Source organism: Lutra lutra, chromosome 10, assembly GCF_902655055.1.
Source record: "Lutra lutra chromosome 10, mLutLut1.2, whole genome shotgun sequence".
Classification (NCBI taxonomy): domain Eukaryota; kingdom Metazoa; phylum Chordata; class Mammalia; order Carnivora; family Mustelidae; genus Lutra; species Lutra lutra.
The window spans coordinates 6,159,946-6,176,848 of NC_062287.1; the positions used below are offsets into that span (position 1 = coordinate 6,159,946).

At 38.6% G+C, this 16,903-nt stretch overlaps 1 protein-coding gene and 1 pseudogene across 1 annotated transcript in view; one reads left to right on the forward strand and one right to left on the reverse strand.

Moving 5' to 3' along the window:
- DDX10 (DEAD-box helicase 10) overlaps window positions 1–16,903 on the forward strand; it is a 271,491-nt gene that overhangs the window by 240,500 nt on the left and 14,088 nt on the right. The gene's annotated exons all lie outside the window — the stretch shown is intronic.
- LOC125079190 (ubiquitin-60S ribosomal protein L40-like) lies at window positions 5,125–5,594 on the reverse strand (annotated as a pseudogene).

Consider the following 16,903-nt stretch of genomic DNA (forward strand, 5'->3'; position numbering starts at 1 on the left):
ATTTCCTTTGTTTTGTTTTGTTTTTCAGATTCTATGTGTATGAGTAAAATCATACAGTACTTACCTTTCTCCGTGTGATTTATTTTACTTAACATAATGCCCTCAGGGTCCATCCATGTTGTCACAAATAGCAAGATTTTGTTCTTATTTATGGCTGAGTAGTAATCCATTGTTTACTTATACCACAACTTTATCCATTATCTATTGATGGACATTAAGGGTTTTTTTGTATCTTAGTTATTGTAAATAATGCTACAGTGAACCTATAGGAGTCCATATGTCTTTTTGAATTGGTGTTTTCATTTTCTTTGAATAAATACCAGAAGTGGAAAAGCTGGATAATGCAGTAGATCTGTTCCTAATTTTTGAGGAATCTGTGTGCTGTTTTCCACAGTGGCTGTAAAGTTTGCATTCCCACCAATAGTGCACATCCGTTTCTCCACATCCTCACCAACACTTGCTATTTCTTGCCCTTTTGATAATAGCCATCCTAACAGGTGTGAAGTAATATCTCATTGTAGTTTTGAATTGCATGGTTAGTGATGTTGAATATCATTTCATGTATCTGTTGGCCATCTGTATGTCTTCTTTGGAAAGAAAGATCTATTCAGATCGCCTGCCTATTTTTTAAGGTTTTTTTTTTTCAATTGTTGATTCACATATTCTATATTTAGTTTGGTTATTAACCCCTTATCGGATATGGTTTGCAAATATCTTCTCCCATTCAGTAGGTTGCCTTTTCATTTTGATGATGATTTCCCTTGCTGTACAGAAGATTTTAGTTTGATGTAGCTCCATTTGTTTATTTTCGCTTTTGCTTCCATTGCCCTTGGAGTCAGATTTACAAACACATCATTGAGATTGATGTCAGGGAGCTTCCTGCATAGCTTTTCTCCAGGAATTTTATGGTTTCAAGTCTTCTGTTCACACCTTTAATCCATTTTGAGTTAATTTTTGTGTATGGTGTAAGATGACAGTCTAGTTTTGGCTGACCAATTTTCTCAACGCTATTTATTGGAGAGACTATCCTTTCTGCATTGTATGTTCTTGGCTCATTTGTCCCAGATTATCTCTGTAGATGTGGGTTTATTTATGGGCTCTTAGTTCTATTCCATTGACCTGTGTGTCTGTTTTGTACCCATTCCATATTGTTTGGATTACTACAGCTTTTAGTACAGTTGAAGTTAGGAAAAGTGATATCTCCAGCTTTGTTCTCCTGTTAAAGATTGCTTTGGCTCCTTAGGATCTTCTGTGGTTCCATACAAATTTCAGGATTATTTGTCCTCTTCTGTGAAAAAATACCATTGGAATTTTGATAGGGATTATACTAAATCGATAGATTCCTTTGGTTATATGGACATTTTAACAATACTAATTCCTCCATCCATGAGCACAAAGTATCTTTCCATTTATTTGAGTCTTCAGATTCTTTCATCAGTGTCTTACAGTTTTTAGTATACAGGTGTTTCACCTCCTTGGTTAAAATTTTTTCCTTGGTATTTTATTCTTTTTGATGCAATTTTAATTTCTCTAACATTTGATCATTAGTGTATAGAAACGCCACTGATTTCTGTATATTAATTTTGCATCTTACAACTTTACTGAATGTATTTATTAGTTCTAACAGTTTCTTGATGACTTTGGGGTTTTCAGTAATAGCATGTTATCTGCAAATAGTGATGGTTTTACTTTTTCTTTTCAATTCTTTCTTCTTCTGACATTTTATCTATCTATCTATCTATCTATCTATCTATTTCCTAATTACTGTGCTTAGGATTTCTAGTACTATATTGAATGAAAGTGATGAGAGTGGGCATTGTTGTCTTGTTCCTAATCTTAAGAGGAAAGCTTTCAGTTTTTCACCATTGAGAATGATGTTAACTGTGGGTTTGTCAGTATGCCTTTATTATGTTGAGGTACATTCCCTTTATACCTCTATGAGAGTTTCTGTCATAGATGTCATAGATGTCAAATGCTTTTTATGCATCTATTGAGATGATCACATGATCATATGATTTTTCTTCTTCATGTGCTGTATCATGTTGGTAGAGTTACAGATGTTGAATCAATCTTCCATTCCTGGAATAAATCTCACTTGATCATGGTGTGTGGTCCCTTTTAATGTATTGCTGAACTTGGTTTGCTAATACTTTGTTGGGGATTTTTGCATCTTTGTTCATCAAGGATATTGGCCTGTAATTTTCTTTTTTTGTGGTGTCTTTGATTTTTATATCAGAGTAGTGCTGGCCTTTCCAGATGAGTTTGGAAGCATTCTCTCCTCTTTAGTTTTTTGGAGGAATTTGAGAAGGATGGGCATTTGATATTCTTTAAATATTTGGTGGAATTCACCAGTGAAACCATCTGGTCCTGAGCTTTTGTTTCTGGGGAGTTTTTGATTAAGGATATACTTCCCTTATAGAAGTTGGTCAATTTGGATTTTCTCTATATTCATGATTCATTCCTTGAAGATTGTGTGTTTGTAGGAATTTATCCAGTACTTATAGATTGTCTGATTTGTTGGCATATAGTTGTTTGTAGTAGTTTCTTATGGTCCTTTGTGCTATGGTGTCAGTTGTTATCTTTTATTACTGATTTTATTTTTTGAGTCCTCTCCTTTTTTCTTGATTTTGGTTGAGACTAGCTTGATTTTTCTTGAGACTATAAAGGACTGAGTTTGAATTTTGTTTATCTGCCACTTATTTTGTGAACTTGGATAAGTGGGAGAGTGATGCTAATAAATGACTTGGGGTTTCTAAGTGTCAGATTCCTTACGTGAAATGTACATGTATGAGGTGATGTTCAAATCTTTCTTTCTCTTCATATATACATATATCCTACCATAGTTATTCAATTTTGTTGATCTTTTCAAAGAACAAGCTCATAGTTTCATTGATCTTTTTTATTACCGTTTTAGTCTCTGTTTCATTTATTTCTGGTGTGATCTTAATATTTCCTTTCCTCTCCTAACTTTAAGCTTTATTTGTTCTTTTCTTAGTTGCTTTAGGTATGAATTTAGATTGTTTACTTGGGATTCTTCTTGTTTCTTGAGGTCTTGAGGCCTGTGAACTTCCCTGTCAGAACCACTTTTGGTGTATCCCATAGATTTTGGTGTATCATACTTTGTTTACATTTGTCTTTAGGTAATTTTTTATTTCTCCTTTGATTTTTTTTTTCAGTGACTTATTGGTTGTTTAGTAGCATGTTGCTTAACTGCTGTGCTTTTTGTAGTTGTGCTAGTTTTCTTCTCTATACCATTGTGATTGGAACAGATGCTTGATGATTTAAATTTTTGAATTTATTGGGACTTGTTTCGTGGCCTAACATGTGAGCTCTCCTGAAGAATGTTCCATATATACTTGAGAAGAATGTGCATTCTGCTTATTTGGATGGAATATTACACATGCATTTATTAAGCTCATCGGTTTAATGTGTCATTTAAGACTGATGTTTCTGTTTTGATTTCCTCTCTGGATGATCTGTCCATTGATGCAAGTGGGATATTACAGTCCCTTATTATTATTATGTTGCTGTCAGTTTCTCCCTTTAGGCCTGTCAGTATTTGTTTTATGTATTTTGTTGCTCGTATGTTGGATGCATATATATTTATAAATATTACATATTCTTGTTGGATTGACCCCTTTATCATTATGTGGTAATGTCTTCTATTACAGTATTTGTCTATTACAGCTATTGTCTTCTATTACAGTATTTGTTTAAAGTTTGTTTTGTTAGGTAAGAGTTTTGCTATACCACTTTTCATTTCCATTTGCCTGGAATGTCTTTCTCCATTCCTCTACTTTCAGTCTGTAGGTGTCCTTACTTCTGTAGTTAGTCTTTTTTAGACAGCATGTAGATGGGTCATCCTTTTTTTTTTTTTTTAAATCCTCTCAACCACTCTGTCTTTTGATTGGAAAGTGTAGTCTTTTTACATTTAAAGTAATGAATTATCAATTGGTATATATGTATTGCCATTTTGTTTATTGTTTTCAGGTTGTTTTTGTAGTTCTTTGTTCCTTCTTCTCTTGCCCTCCTCCCTTATGATTGATGATGAATTTCTTTAGTATTGGCATGGATTCCTTTCTCTTTGTTTTCTGGCTTTTCTGTAGTTCCTCTATTCCTTTCTTTTTTCTCTCTTTCATTGTGGTTTGATGGCTTTCTGTAGTATTATGTTTGGATGTTTTTCTCATTTTTTTTGATGTATATTTACTGTAAATTTTTGTTCTGTGGTTACCATGAGGTTCACATATAACATCCTTTGTATATAATAGTTGGTTTTAAGTTGATAGGAACTTAAATTTGAACACATTAGAAAAATTTATATTTTACCCCCCACACACATTTTGTATTTTTTTTTAAGATTTTATTTATTTATTTGACAGAGAGATAGCACAAGGAGGCAGAGCAAAGGCAGAGAGAGAGGGAGAAGCAGGCTCTCCACTGAGCAGAGAGCCCGATGCAGGACTCGATCCCGGGACCCTGAGATCATGACCTGAGCTGAAGGCAGCTGATCAACCAACTGAGCCACCCAGGCGCCCTCACATTTTGTATTTTGATGTCACATTTTTTATCTTTTTATTTTATGCATCCCTTAACTAATTATTACAGTTTGGGTACTTTTACCACTACTGTCTTTTTAGCTTTCTACTTACTTTGTAAATGATTGATCCACTGTTTTTTGTATATATTTACCTTTTCCAGTGAGATTTTTACTTTCCTATATTTTCTTGTTATTAATTAGTGTCATTTCTTTTCAGCTTAAAGATATCTCTTTAACTTTCTTGTAAGTCCAGTTTTAGTGGTGAATGGATTTTTTTTTAACTCTTTTGTTGTTGTTGTTGTTTTTGTTTATCTGGAAAACTCTTAATCTCCCCTTCAATTCTAAATGATAACTATGCAGAGTAGAGAATTTCTTGGTTGGAAGAAGTTTCCTTGCAGCACTTTGGATATGTCATGCCAGTTTCTTACTCCAGCAAAGTTTCTGCTCAAAACTCTGCGGAAAGCCTTAGAGGATTTCCCATGTACTTAGCAAGTTGTTTTCTTTTGCTGCTTTTGAGATTCCCCCAAGGCCTTGGGTCCCAGGCAGGAGGGAACCATGTGGGCAAAGGAAGAGCCAGTGGAGGGGCCTTATTTTACCTTCTTCTTGGGGTGCAGGTTGTTGGGGTGGCCACCTGCTTGTGGCAGTTGATAGCACAGGGTGTATGTGGGCATGACACTAGAAGCAGATCATCTTGTCACAGTTGTATTTCTGCGCCGGCTGGCAGAAGAACTGCTCAGTGACGCCGCCCTGCAGGTGAAGCACCAAGTACAGGGTAGATTCTTTCTGGGTATTGTAGTCTGAGAAAGTGTGGTTATCCTCCAGCTGTTTGCTCCCCAAAGTTGGATGCCGCTAGTTAGGCAGGATGCCCTCCTCGTCTCTGATTTTGGTTTTGACATTCTCCGTGGTGTCACTGGGCTCATACTTAAGGGTGGTGTTCTTGCCTGTCAGGGTCTTCATAAAGGTCTGCATATCTGTGTCTACAAGGCCACCATCCATGAGCCACTTGGCCACTTCATTGAAAAGAAAGAGTCTCTATCTTTAACTTTTAACCATTTTAATTATAATCTGTGTGGCTCTCTTTGGGTTCGTCTCTTTTGGAACTCTCTGGGCTTCCTTGATCTGAAATGTTGTTGCCTTCCTGTTTTCAAAAAAGTTTTCTGGCCCTTTCTTTTCTCCTTCTGGCCCCCCTGTAATGCAAATGTTATTTCACTTGATGTTGTCCCAAAGGTCCCTTAAGATATCTTCTCTTAAAAAAATTATTTTTCTTTTTGCCACAGTGTCGAGGTGAATACAGTTGTTTGATATTTCAGTTCAGGTATTATTCTTTAGCTCTGTGACTTCTGCTTGACATTTTCTTATATTTTTCTATCTCCTTGAAGTTCTCACTGTGTTCATCCATTCTTCTCCCAAGTTCAGTGACGAACATCACTCTGAACTCTTTATCAGATGGATCAATTATCTCTATTTTATTAAGGTCTTTTACTGAGGCTTTTTCTTGTTCTCTGATCTGGAGCATATTTCTCTGTCTCCTCATTTGCCTCTCTGTGTTTGTTTCTAAATATTAGGTAAAATATCTATTTCCCCTATCCCAGAAAGAGTTCCCTATCCAGATGTCTCATGGAGCTCAGAGATGATATCTCCCTTGGCCACTTGCACCAGGAACTCCGGGGAGCATTCCCCTGTATGAGTTCCATGTGCCTGCCTGCTATGGAGGGGCCCTCCTGCTGTGGCACAGGAGTGTGTGGGGATGTTGTACAGCCTGGCTGCATTGTGCTGCTGTGGCACTGGAGTGGGCAAGGCTCTTTCCTGGCCTGGCTGTAGTATGGAGGTAGGCAGGTCACTCAGCAGTGGGTACCCTCCAGTGCCAAGAGGCTTGAGGAAGAGTTCCAAAATGGTGCCTTCCAGCACTGGCACCAGCAAGTTAGAATTAAGACTTCAGAAATGACCCCTGCCAATGTCTGTGTCCCCGGAGAGTCCTAACCATGTTCCTGCCTCTCTGGCAGACTCCTCAAGATCAGTAAGTTGGTCTCCTTCACATGTGGTCTAGGCAGTATTGAAACTGGTATCTTTGTACGAGGTCCCAGAGTGAGGGAGTCTCTTGAAAGCCCTTTATGAGCATATTCTCTGTTCCCTACACTTTTCCTACATGTAATTCCCATTGGTTTCTATAGGCATTTTGGGGGCTCACCTCTCTTGTGCAGCATCTAGAGCTTGGTTGCCTGATGTAGAGAACAGACCCCTGACTTCTTTGGGAAAAGTTCTGTATCTGTGAGATTCCTCCCAATTATGCATCTCTCCTGGGCTTAGTTACTGTTTTGTTTTTATTATTTTGGCAAGGCTGTGTCACTTGTCCTACTTGTTTCAGGACTACTCTTTTTTTTTAAGATTTTTTTTTTTTTTTTTTTTTTGACAGAGAGAGATCACAAGTAGACAGAGAGGCAGGCAGAGAGAGAGAGAGAGGGAAGCAGGCTCTCTGCTGAGCAGAGAGCCCAATGCGGGACTCGATCCCAGGACCCTGATATCATGACCTGAGCCGAAGGCAGCGGCTTAACCCACTGAGCCACCCAGGCGCCCCCAGGACTACTCTTTTATCCTTTGTTGTGGAGGCTCTGTTCATCTGGTTATCAGGTCTTTTTTCAGAGGAGATTATTTCGTATGTAACTAAATTCGTTGTGACCATGGGAAGAAGTGAGATTTGGATCTCGCTATGCCACCGTATTGAACCCCTCCCTCCTGTCAGTATTTCTTTAATGGACAGCTTTGCTGAAGATTGGATTTTCTTTCTCTTGAAATCATTTGAAAGGCTAATGAGGAGTAAGACTAAACCGTAAAACTTAACTTTTCCAGATGTCTGGAACACTGGGGACAAGTTTGGGTAGGGGATGATCTTGAATATTGAAAACAAACACGTGAATAGTAGTTTGAGGAGAAAGGCTGATGTGCTTCTGGGAAGCACAAAATGTGTTACATACACATTAGCAGTGAGAAAAATACATACTACAAACCCAGCTTGTATGGGTGTTGAATTTTTTTTAATCTGAGGGAAGAGGAATAACTATGTATGTCTTCTAAATTACTGCAGAGCAGGGATTCTTAATCTGGGATCTACAAATCAGCTGTAGAGCAATCTTGAACATCTTGAAATTGTATGCAAAAATGATGGTGTGGGCATACATACCGCGTAGACACTTCCATGCATTTATCTGGAAAGGGGAGCCATTTATTTTCATTGAATTCTGAAGTGGATTTATGAACCAGAAAAATAGAGATGGGGCCAGAACTTTTGCCAGTCCTAAATGACACATGTGCATTTTTTTTTTTTAAAGATTTTATTTATTTATTTGACAGAGAGATCACAAGCAGGCAGAGAGGCAGGCAGAGAGAGAGGAGGAAGCAGGCTCCCTGCCGAGCAGAGAGCCCGATGCGGGGCTCGATCCCAGGACTCTGAGATCACGACCCGAGCCGAAGGCAGCGGCTTAACCCACTGAGCCACCCAGGCGCCCCCACATGTGCATTTTTTAGAGGGAAACATGTACATGGACCGTTCATGTGATCGCAGTCCTCTGCCTTCTATTTCTTCTCACCAAACCCAGCCTTTTCTCATCATTAGAACTTTGACCTAAAGGACATCTTTTGCTTTTACTCAGGTTTGTAATGTGTGCTGAGCCAATTAGTCTTTTGTTGACTACATTTTTTTTTAAGTCCAGTTTTAGTCCTGAGCAGCTAGAAAAAAAAGTGTTAAGAACATGATGCATTTCAGTTCCATTTCTGCATGTGGGAGCCTTCACCATCAGAACAAAGCTGGACAGATTTTATGGAATGTACTGCAGTAATTAATCTTCATTAGGACTGTTGCCATGGCCTTGTAAATTAAAACTTATGATAAGAGGGAAGGTCTCTGGCACAACATATTTGAATACCAGAGTGCCTATTCTTAAGGATGGATACAGAGATTTCTGAGATTTTTTTTTTTTAATGGTCCCAAGCTTATTTATTATTAGCTTAAAATTCTTTAGGAAAAAATCCAGGCTGCATTTCTTGATATGAATGCAGAAGGAGAGCTTTATACAAAAGGGGCACAAACTTGGGCGCTCGGGTACTGACTCTTGGTAGCTTTCCAAATGATTCGGCAGCATGTTGTAAAGAGAAACTCAAGGGCTTCTGTGTAAGTGAATTCTCAGTTTCGCATCTCAGTCCTCAGCTCCCTTACAGCTATATTAGTTGGCAGTTTCACCTGATTTCTTTCCTTTGCATTTCCCTCCCACCAAAAAAGGGAGAGAAAAAGCAAGAATTTGAAAGCTGCACAGACACTATAGCAAAGGGAGTGTGCTTTCTTCAGTGTGCACCCTGTCCTGGCTTTTGTTAGGTTTCTAAAAAGGCTTGGGCATTGATGTCGATCCCTGTTTTATGATGAATGTGCACAAATGTGCACATCCCTAATTGCATGTGAATAAATGCAGCTGCTACAGAGGTTAAGCGCTCGAACACGAGCAAGCCATCATGTTGCTTCCAGCTGCGGTCTCTTTTCTAGTGTCAGGCTTACAGAATCCCCAGGGACTTTGGCTGCCGTTTTATCACTTAATAATTGGAACTGCTTGCCCCAGTGTCCTTGGAAGTTTGGTGTTCCCTGCACTACATTGTATTTTTGCTAAGCCTGCATATACCAGGTGAGAAGTTGACAGGATTCCCCAGCAGATCATTTTCTTCTGTAGTGCCTTGGCCACAATCATAACACACAGTGCTTGGAACATTCTTGAGGCTCAGAGTAGTCGTTCTGACTGCAGCATCCTTGCAGCCCAGGGAGTATGGTTTCCAGGTTACAGAGGACGTTCTGATCTCTTTTTATTGGATTTAATTCACACATCATTTATTTAAAGTATGCTGTTTAACAACGAGCGGTTTTCCTATTCATGGCAGGTACTAATGATTATGTTCTTTTTCTTGTAAGGTTTCATTTGTCATGTTCCTCCCCACTTGTGTAAGTCTGGCTAAAACTTCCTAAGGGTCAGACAGAGAATTTTTAAAAATCAAGTGGTGTTAAGACCTAGGAGTTTCCTCTACATGGAAAATATCATGTCAGTGAATTAGCCTCTCCTTTTGCCTTTCTGTTTTTTCCAAGATTTATCTGGGAGAGAGAGAGTGTGTGTGTGAAAGTGGCAGCAAGGGAGAGAGGGGGAGAGAGAATCTCAAGCAGACTCCCTGCTGAGAGTGGAGCCTGACCCAGGGCTTGATCTCGTGACCCATGAGATCATTACCTGAGCCAAAATCAAGAGTCAGAAGCCCAACAAACTGAGCCACCCAGGTGCCCTTGCCTTTCTATTTTAACACATAGGACTTTAAACAGTGTCTGCTCCTGGTAGGATGGTCTTACAGGCATCTGTCTCTCAAAAATAATTGCTGTAGCAGTTATTAAATAAGAATTTCATCAAGTTCTGCGGACTAAGAGACTGAATGCCTTCCCACATAAATCACTGCATATAATTTGGGAATATTGATCTGTGTGCCATATTATCATAAACTTTGCAACATGGGGAGAGGTAGGAATTTTGTGAAATTAGGTCTATTAAAACAAAGGCAAGCTGCCTCTCTGTCTACTTGTGATCTCTCTCTGTCAAGTAAATAAATAAAATCTTTAAAAAAAAACAAAAAAACAAAAAAACAAAGGCAAGCTAGTTAGCCTTGTGGGAAAACTGGCTTTTGGACTTAGACCTGAATTTGAATCTTCCTTCCTTTTGTAAGTTTTGGACCATGGACAAGTTACTTAATCTCTGTGACCCTCACTTTTCTTCACTAGTCAAATGAAGATAATTTTTTCCTTGCAAGGTTTTTGTGATAATCTAATAAAGGTAAAAAGAAAGAGTATGATATGTAATAGGATCATAAATATATGATAATCTTTTTAATCACTAAGAGCAGAACTCTGATAGGAATTTTTAAATGGGTATATGTATTTATAAGAATAGAATGGACTCTGGGATATCTACTTTCCGTTTTCTTCCTCATCAAAATCATTCATTATGTGGCGGGCCTTATATTCAAAACAGTCTGCAAAAGTATCCTACAGACTTGATTGAAATGATGAATGATGTAGTGAAGAGAATGTTAAAATATCATGTAGTGTATTCTGCTCAACATCTGAATAGAGCATCCATATTACCAAACTGGAGTGTGGGAAATGCCCTTACCTGTCCCTTCTCCTCCTTTGGCATCCCCATTATGGAGGCATTCACTAAACTGAAAGTTGACTGTGTGCCTAGCATAGAGCTGTGAAGAGGAAAGACTAGATCCCAGCCCTCACAAAACAGCCCCCTGCCCACCCTCCCTACCCCCTGCCAGGAGACAGACCATAAAGAAGTAAACAAAAAGAAGAAAAGGATCTTTGTAAGGGCCCTTGTAAGGAGAGAGGATCTGGGAGAGCTCACTTTATACGAGGTGGTTAGGAAAAATCTGTGAGGGGAAAGTTGAAGAAAGCCTTCAACTTTAAGTAATGAAAGCCTTCTCTTTAAGTAATGAAGGAATAATCATCCTAACATTCTAACCATTAATTGCTCAGACAATTAACAGAATTTAAATATTTATTCTAATAGCATAGTTGTGGCTATACACTTACACGTACTCCCGCCAGAGATTCCTGGGCTCTTCATATCATCGTCCTTTACCCATGTGTCTATCCTAACTCTGATGCTGGTTGATTTCATGGTAGGCAGTGAGGGTAAGAAGCAGCTGCTCTCCTAGCCCATAGAGTGGCAGTTCACTGGAAGGGTGTATGGCAGCCTGAGGTTAATGAGAATAGGAGAGAGAATGTGAGATGATCTGAGTATTCCTTCTGAAGACTGGGAAGTTACTTTGGGTTATGCGTTAAAGCAGCATGTTCTTCTTTGGGGTAAGAAGAGAAAACTTTAATAATTTGAGTTATGCTGGTAGTATATCAACTCTTTTGACCGAGACAAATATTTTTAGGAATAGTATTTTTTTTTAACAATTTTAGTTTTTGGGGTCAAAAATTAGTGAAAAGTAGTGTTTCCCTCTATGCCCCACCTCTGTGCCACAGCCTTTTCTATTAACAGCATTTTATTACTGTTTGTTACCATCAGGGAACCTATATTCACACATCATTATCACCCAAAGTTTATAATTTACTTTTAAGATTCATGCTTTCCTTTGTCGGTTCTAGGAGTTTTGACAAATACACAATGATGTGTATCTACCATTATAGTATCATACAGAATAGCTCCAGAGCCCTGAAAATACCCTGTGCTCTACCTATTCATTGCTGCTTCCTTTTCCTCCCCATTCTTTCTTCTTCCTGCCACTCAAACCCTGGCAACCATTGGTATTTTTCCGATAGCCATAGTTTTGCTTCTAGAATGTGATATAGGTGGGCTGATATAGTATTGTGGCCTTTGCAGGTGCCTTCTTATACTGAGCAGTCCACATTCAAATTTCCTCCATGTATTTTCATGCATGGCCTGATGAAAATAGTCCAGTGTATGGATGTGCTACCCTTTAGTTATCCAGTCATCTGTTGAAAAGCATCTGGGTTATTTCCAGGTTAGGGTGATTATGAATAATGCTGCTATAAATATTCGTGTGCAGGTTTTTTTATGGACTTAAGTTTTCAGCTTCTTTGGGTAAATACCACTGGGTACAGTTGTTAGATCACATGGTAAGAATGTGCTCAGTTTTGTAAGAAACTGCCCAGTTGTCTTCCAAAGTTTGTACACCATGTTGCACGCCCGCTGTCAGTGAATGAATGTTTCTGTTACTCCACATTCTCACCAGCATTTGGTGGTGTTGCTGCTTTAGATTTTAGCCATTCTATAAGAATTTTTGTAGTTTAAAGAAAGCCGTTCTTCCTTCTCTCTCTCTTTCTTTCTTTTTTTTTTTTTTTTAACCTTGTAGAACATGGTAGAGTCTGACAATCAGATGGTTTATTTTTAAGATTTTGGAAATCCATACAGAGTGAAATCCTATTTCGCCAAACATGAAATTCTAACTTAACAGAGCCCTTCCTTATGAATGGGGCTGCCCTTTGACGAATTGTATTCCCAACCTCTCAAAGCTTAAGGTTTCCTGTTTTATATAAGACAAATAATGATACATTTAATTTTAATAAAAGCAGCAAGGACTACTGCTATTGCTGAGAATCTTCACCTACTAGAGCACCCAGGAGTCTGTCTCCTTACAGAACTTCTGCCTTGAATTCTTACCCTACCAAGGCCTACCGAGGCTCAGACCTCCCCGATATCCCTTCCTGTCTCAGCTCCCTGGCGTTCTTCCTGTGGGCAGTTCACATCACTGGGGCGTAAGATGGGCAACCAAAACCTGGGCTGTGCTGGTCACTGTTGTTCAGTAGCCTTAACATGTTTGATGGGTTTCAGGGATTAGCCCTTCTTTCATCTACCATTTAGACCCCCACTTTTTTTTTCAATAAAAAACTGATTTGTATCTTAACAGTAGACTTAAAACTATTTGGAACTCAAGGCATTTTAAATTAAAAGGCTTTCCCCTTACATGGTAAAGCCCAGTATGACCCAAGTAGCATTAAAAGAAAAGATAAAATACTTCTCACCATGGGGAGTTGGAGAAGGTACATTAACTCTTATAGTGTGTTTGCTATGCGTGTATCACCGGTTATCACTGCTTTACATGAGCAGATAATAATCACATTTTAGAAATTAGAAAATTGACACTCTGTGAAGTTAAGCCATTTTCCGAAGTTTTAGGCAGTTGCTAGCATTCCAGTCAGGTCTGAGCGCAACACCCCTCTCTTTCCTCCATACCAAAAATTTTGTAGAGCCATATTTAATAAAGCAGTTGAGTCACTGTGAAGTAAATGGTTTTAAAAAGTAACCATTTCAACAGGAAACATGGGGGAGGGGGCATGCAAAGGAGATACTCTTTACCTTATGAGATATATATATTCCAGAGAAGTTACATGTTTTGTTACAAAGAAAATAAAGATTACTTGTTTATTGAATTGAAATGCCAGGTTATGCTCTTTCTGTAATGTTGAAATATTGCCTCATTTCTTATTCTGAGTTTGAGATTATTGGGTACTTCTTGCTCGTGTTATTTTCCTTCTACTTAAATGTTTTGATTTTCACTATGGCTTTGATCTGTGGTATTTCTTTTGAATTAATGATGCTGTCTTTGAAAAAAGAAAAGTACAGGTTTATGTGTCCACTTACATGCTGGTTTACAGAGAAGGTAAGTGTGTTTTAATTAGGGATTGTTCTGTCTGACCATATAGGTTATAGAGGAGACCAGTCAGATATGGAGCAGTACAGCAGCCCATTGGCTTTATTCATCATTTAAGAAACATTTATTGAGGGCGCCTGGGTGGCTCAGTGGGTTAGGCCGCTGCCTTCGGCTCAGGTCATGATCTCGGGGTCCTGGGATCGAGTCCCGCATCGGGCTCTCTGCTCGGCAGGGAGCCTGCTTCCTCCTCTCTCTCTGCCTGCCTCTCCGTCTACTTGTGATCTCTCTCTGTCAAATAAATAAATAAAAATCTTTAAAAAAAAAAAAAAAAGAAACATTTATTGAGGGGCACCTGGGTGGCTCAGTGGGTTAAGCCGCTGCCTTCGGCTTAGGTCATGATCTCAGGGTCCTGGGATCGAGTCCCACGTCGGGCTCTCTGCTCAGCAGGGAGCCTGCTTCCCTTCCTCTCTCTCTGCCTGCCTCTCTGCCTACTTGTGATCTCTCTCTGTCAAATAAATAAATAAAATCTTAAAAAAAAAAAAAGAAACATTTATTGAGCCCTTGGATACTAGGACAGTGTGTCTACAAAGAATAAGACAAAGTTTTTGTCCTCAAGGAACTTGCAGTTTAATGGTGGAAGCAAGTAAGTAAGTAGTCGATCTCACTTTCAGATGCTATAATGGAAAAATGCCTATATAGTGCTTAAGGGACATCTCAGAAGCACTTACCCCAGATGGAGATGGCCTGGGAAAGCTTCCCAGAGTCGAGTCAGGTAAAGGAGAAGATGGAATGACAAAGCCTAAGTTAAGGTAGTTACTTAGGTGTTGGGAAAACTTTAGATGGATTTCACAGAGATTAGTACAGAATTGACTGATCAAAGTAAGGTTGTGAAGGAGAAGGTGGTTCAAGAATGACTTCCAAGCCTTTACTAAAAGGTGTCATTGTTTACTCAGAAGGGAAATAGAGGAGGAACAGATTTGGGGAAAACCCTGTCGTAGTTAGTGCATGTTGAGTTTGAGATGCCTTTGAAGGTGGAGGCAGAGATATCCAGGAGCTGGTTGAATATGCGGATCTGGGGTCAGAAAGGAACTCTAAGCTAAAGATGTTATCTTTAAAGTCATTAGCATTAAGGAGGAGAGTTGAAATACTGAGCTGCATGAGACTATGCAGAATGAAGATGCAAAATGAGAATAGTAGAGGGCTAAGGATGGAACCTGGAAACATGGCATCAAATGAACAAAGGAAGAAGTTGAGAAGATATACTATGAAGGAGGTAGAAGCTGACCTTTGCTGAAAATTTAGATTTTCATATAAATAGAATATAAATAGAAAATTTATATGATTTCGAAAAACATATGCAAAGCCAAAATTTGGGATCCCGGGAACTTAAATGCTATTCAGAACAGAGGATTGATCAGATAGGAGCCTGTACACCCACAAACTGGACTGAATGCTCTCGGTGCTCCCATGAGTAGTGCTTTTTCTCCTCTGTGACTCTCTTGGAAATGGAACTAGAAGCAAAGTCTGTTTGAATATTGCCTTCTTCACTACAGCAGTGGTCTTTCTCGGAAATTTGAACAACCCCAACAAGGTCATGATTTTTACCATGCAGATGAGTGGACACTCATTGATGATTTCTTTATTCAGGCTACCTTCAGGGATGAAGACAAAAAGCCCCAGACCTCAAAAAGCTAGCAATTTAGTAAGCACAGGGAAGAGATCTACACAAAATCCCTACGATTTATTTCAGAATGAGTGCTATGGGAGAGGCATAAACATTGCATGAAGCAGGGCCAAAGGTGGAATCTTTGAGGAGGAACTGGGTTTTGAAGGATATGTAGGCTTTACTGTATTGTACAGCAAGCAGTAAAGGAGAGTTCCAAATGGAGGCAAAATTAGTTGAGAGCCTAGAGCATGTTTGGGACTAAAAACTAATCTGAAAGAATAGGAGTGTATTAAAGGAGGAGGTATAATGCAGAATAGGGTACAAAGGCAGGCCTATACCAGGTCATGACTTAAAAATTATGCCAAATAACAGTAGAAGGCAGTCACCGAAATGTAGAAGAATTATAAGAGCCAAGATATGCTTCACAAAGAATCTTCCTTTAAGCACATGTAGGGTTGGTTGGTGGAAATGGGGGGAGTGTTATGTGGGAGACATTTAAGGTTTAATGTATGATATTTCAATAAGAATCTAGATTTAGAAGAGTGCTTTTTAACTTTTTCTTTTCTTCTTGGGGAATGGTGAGCGTGGAAACCATTATTAAATGGCTTTCTTAGAAGCCTAATATGTAAAACTATCCAAACTCTGAGAAATTTCTGCCTATGGTCCATGAAGCATGGACGGACAGTGACTTTGCAACATTTTGATCATCACAGAGAACTTTTATTTTCACCCCTAATGAGCCCTATGTTTTGAAAGATTTTTGTCTTTCAGGAAAGTTAATAAAATGTTAACGTCTTGCATTTGTTTTATTAACAATTTCCAGTCCACTCAGGTGTCTGAAGTGTCAAGTGTTTACAAAGCTCAGTTTATAAAAATCCAGCCAAACCAAAGAAATACTGAACTTAGTCTGGGGCACACAGTTGCAGGTGTTTTGAAATGCTGAAAGTAACCCATGACCCATCTATTCTGCCAAAAGAAATCACACTATTTCCCTTACTTCTGTGGATCCAGGTGGAAGCTTATATGGCACATCTACTCTCATGCTTCAGAGCTTTGTGGAATTACAAAGAATAATTGTAATTATACTTTACCCAGAACTGCTTTTCTCTTCAAATTTAACTTTCTTTTTTTATTGCAAAGAGTAATACAAGCTTGTTACAGAAAAATCAGAAGATATATATACCAGCAAAAAGAACATCTAAAAAAATCTTCCAAATCTTTTTCTCTCCAAACATGCATACAAGCCTTTCCTAAAGATGGACTCTTGCTCTATATTGCTTTTGTAACTGTTTTCCTGCAACACTGTTTTTAATAGCCACATAGTGTTTCATTTCTAATTTTATAACTTACTTAACAAATTAATCCGTTATGATTGGAGATTTGGGTTTTCAACTTTCTGAAATTACAAATAGTTTTGCCTTGAGTATCCTATAACTAAATCTTTATATACATCCTTAATTATTTCTTTGGGATAAATTCTCAGAAGAGAAATTGCTAAA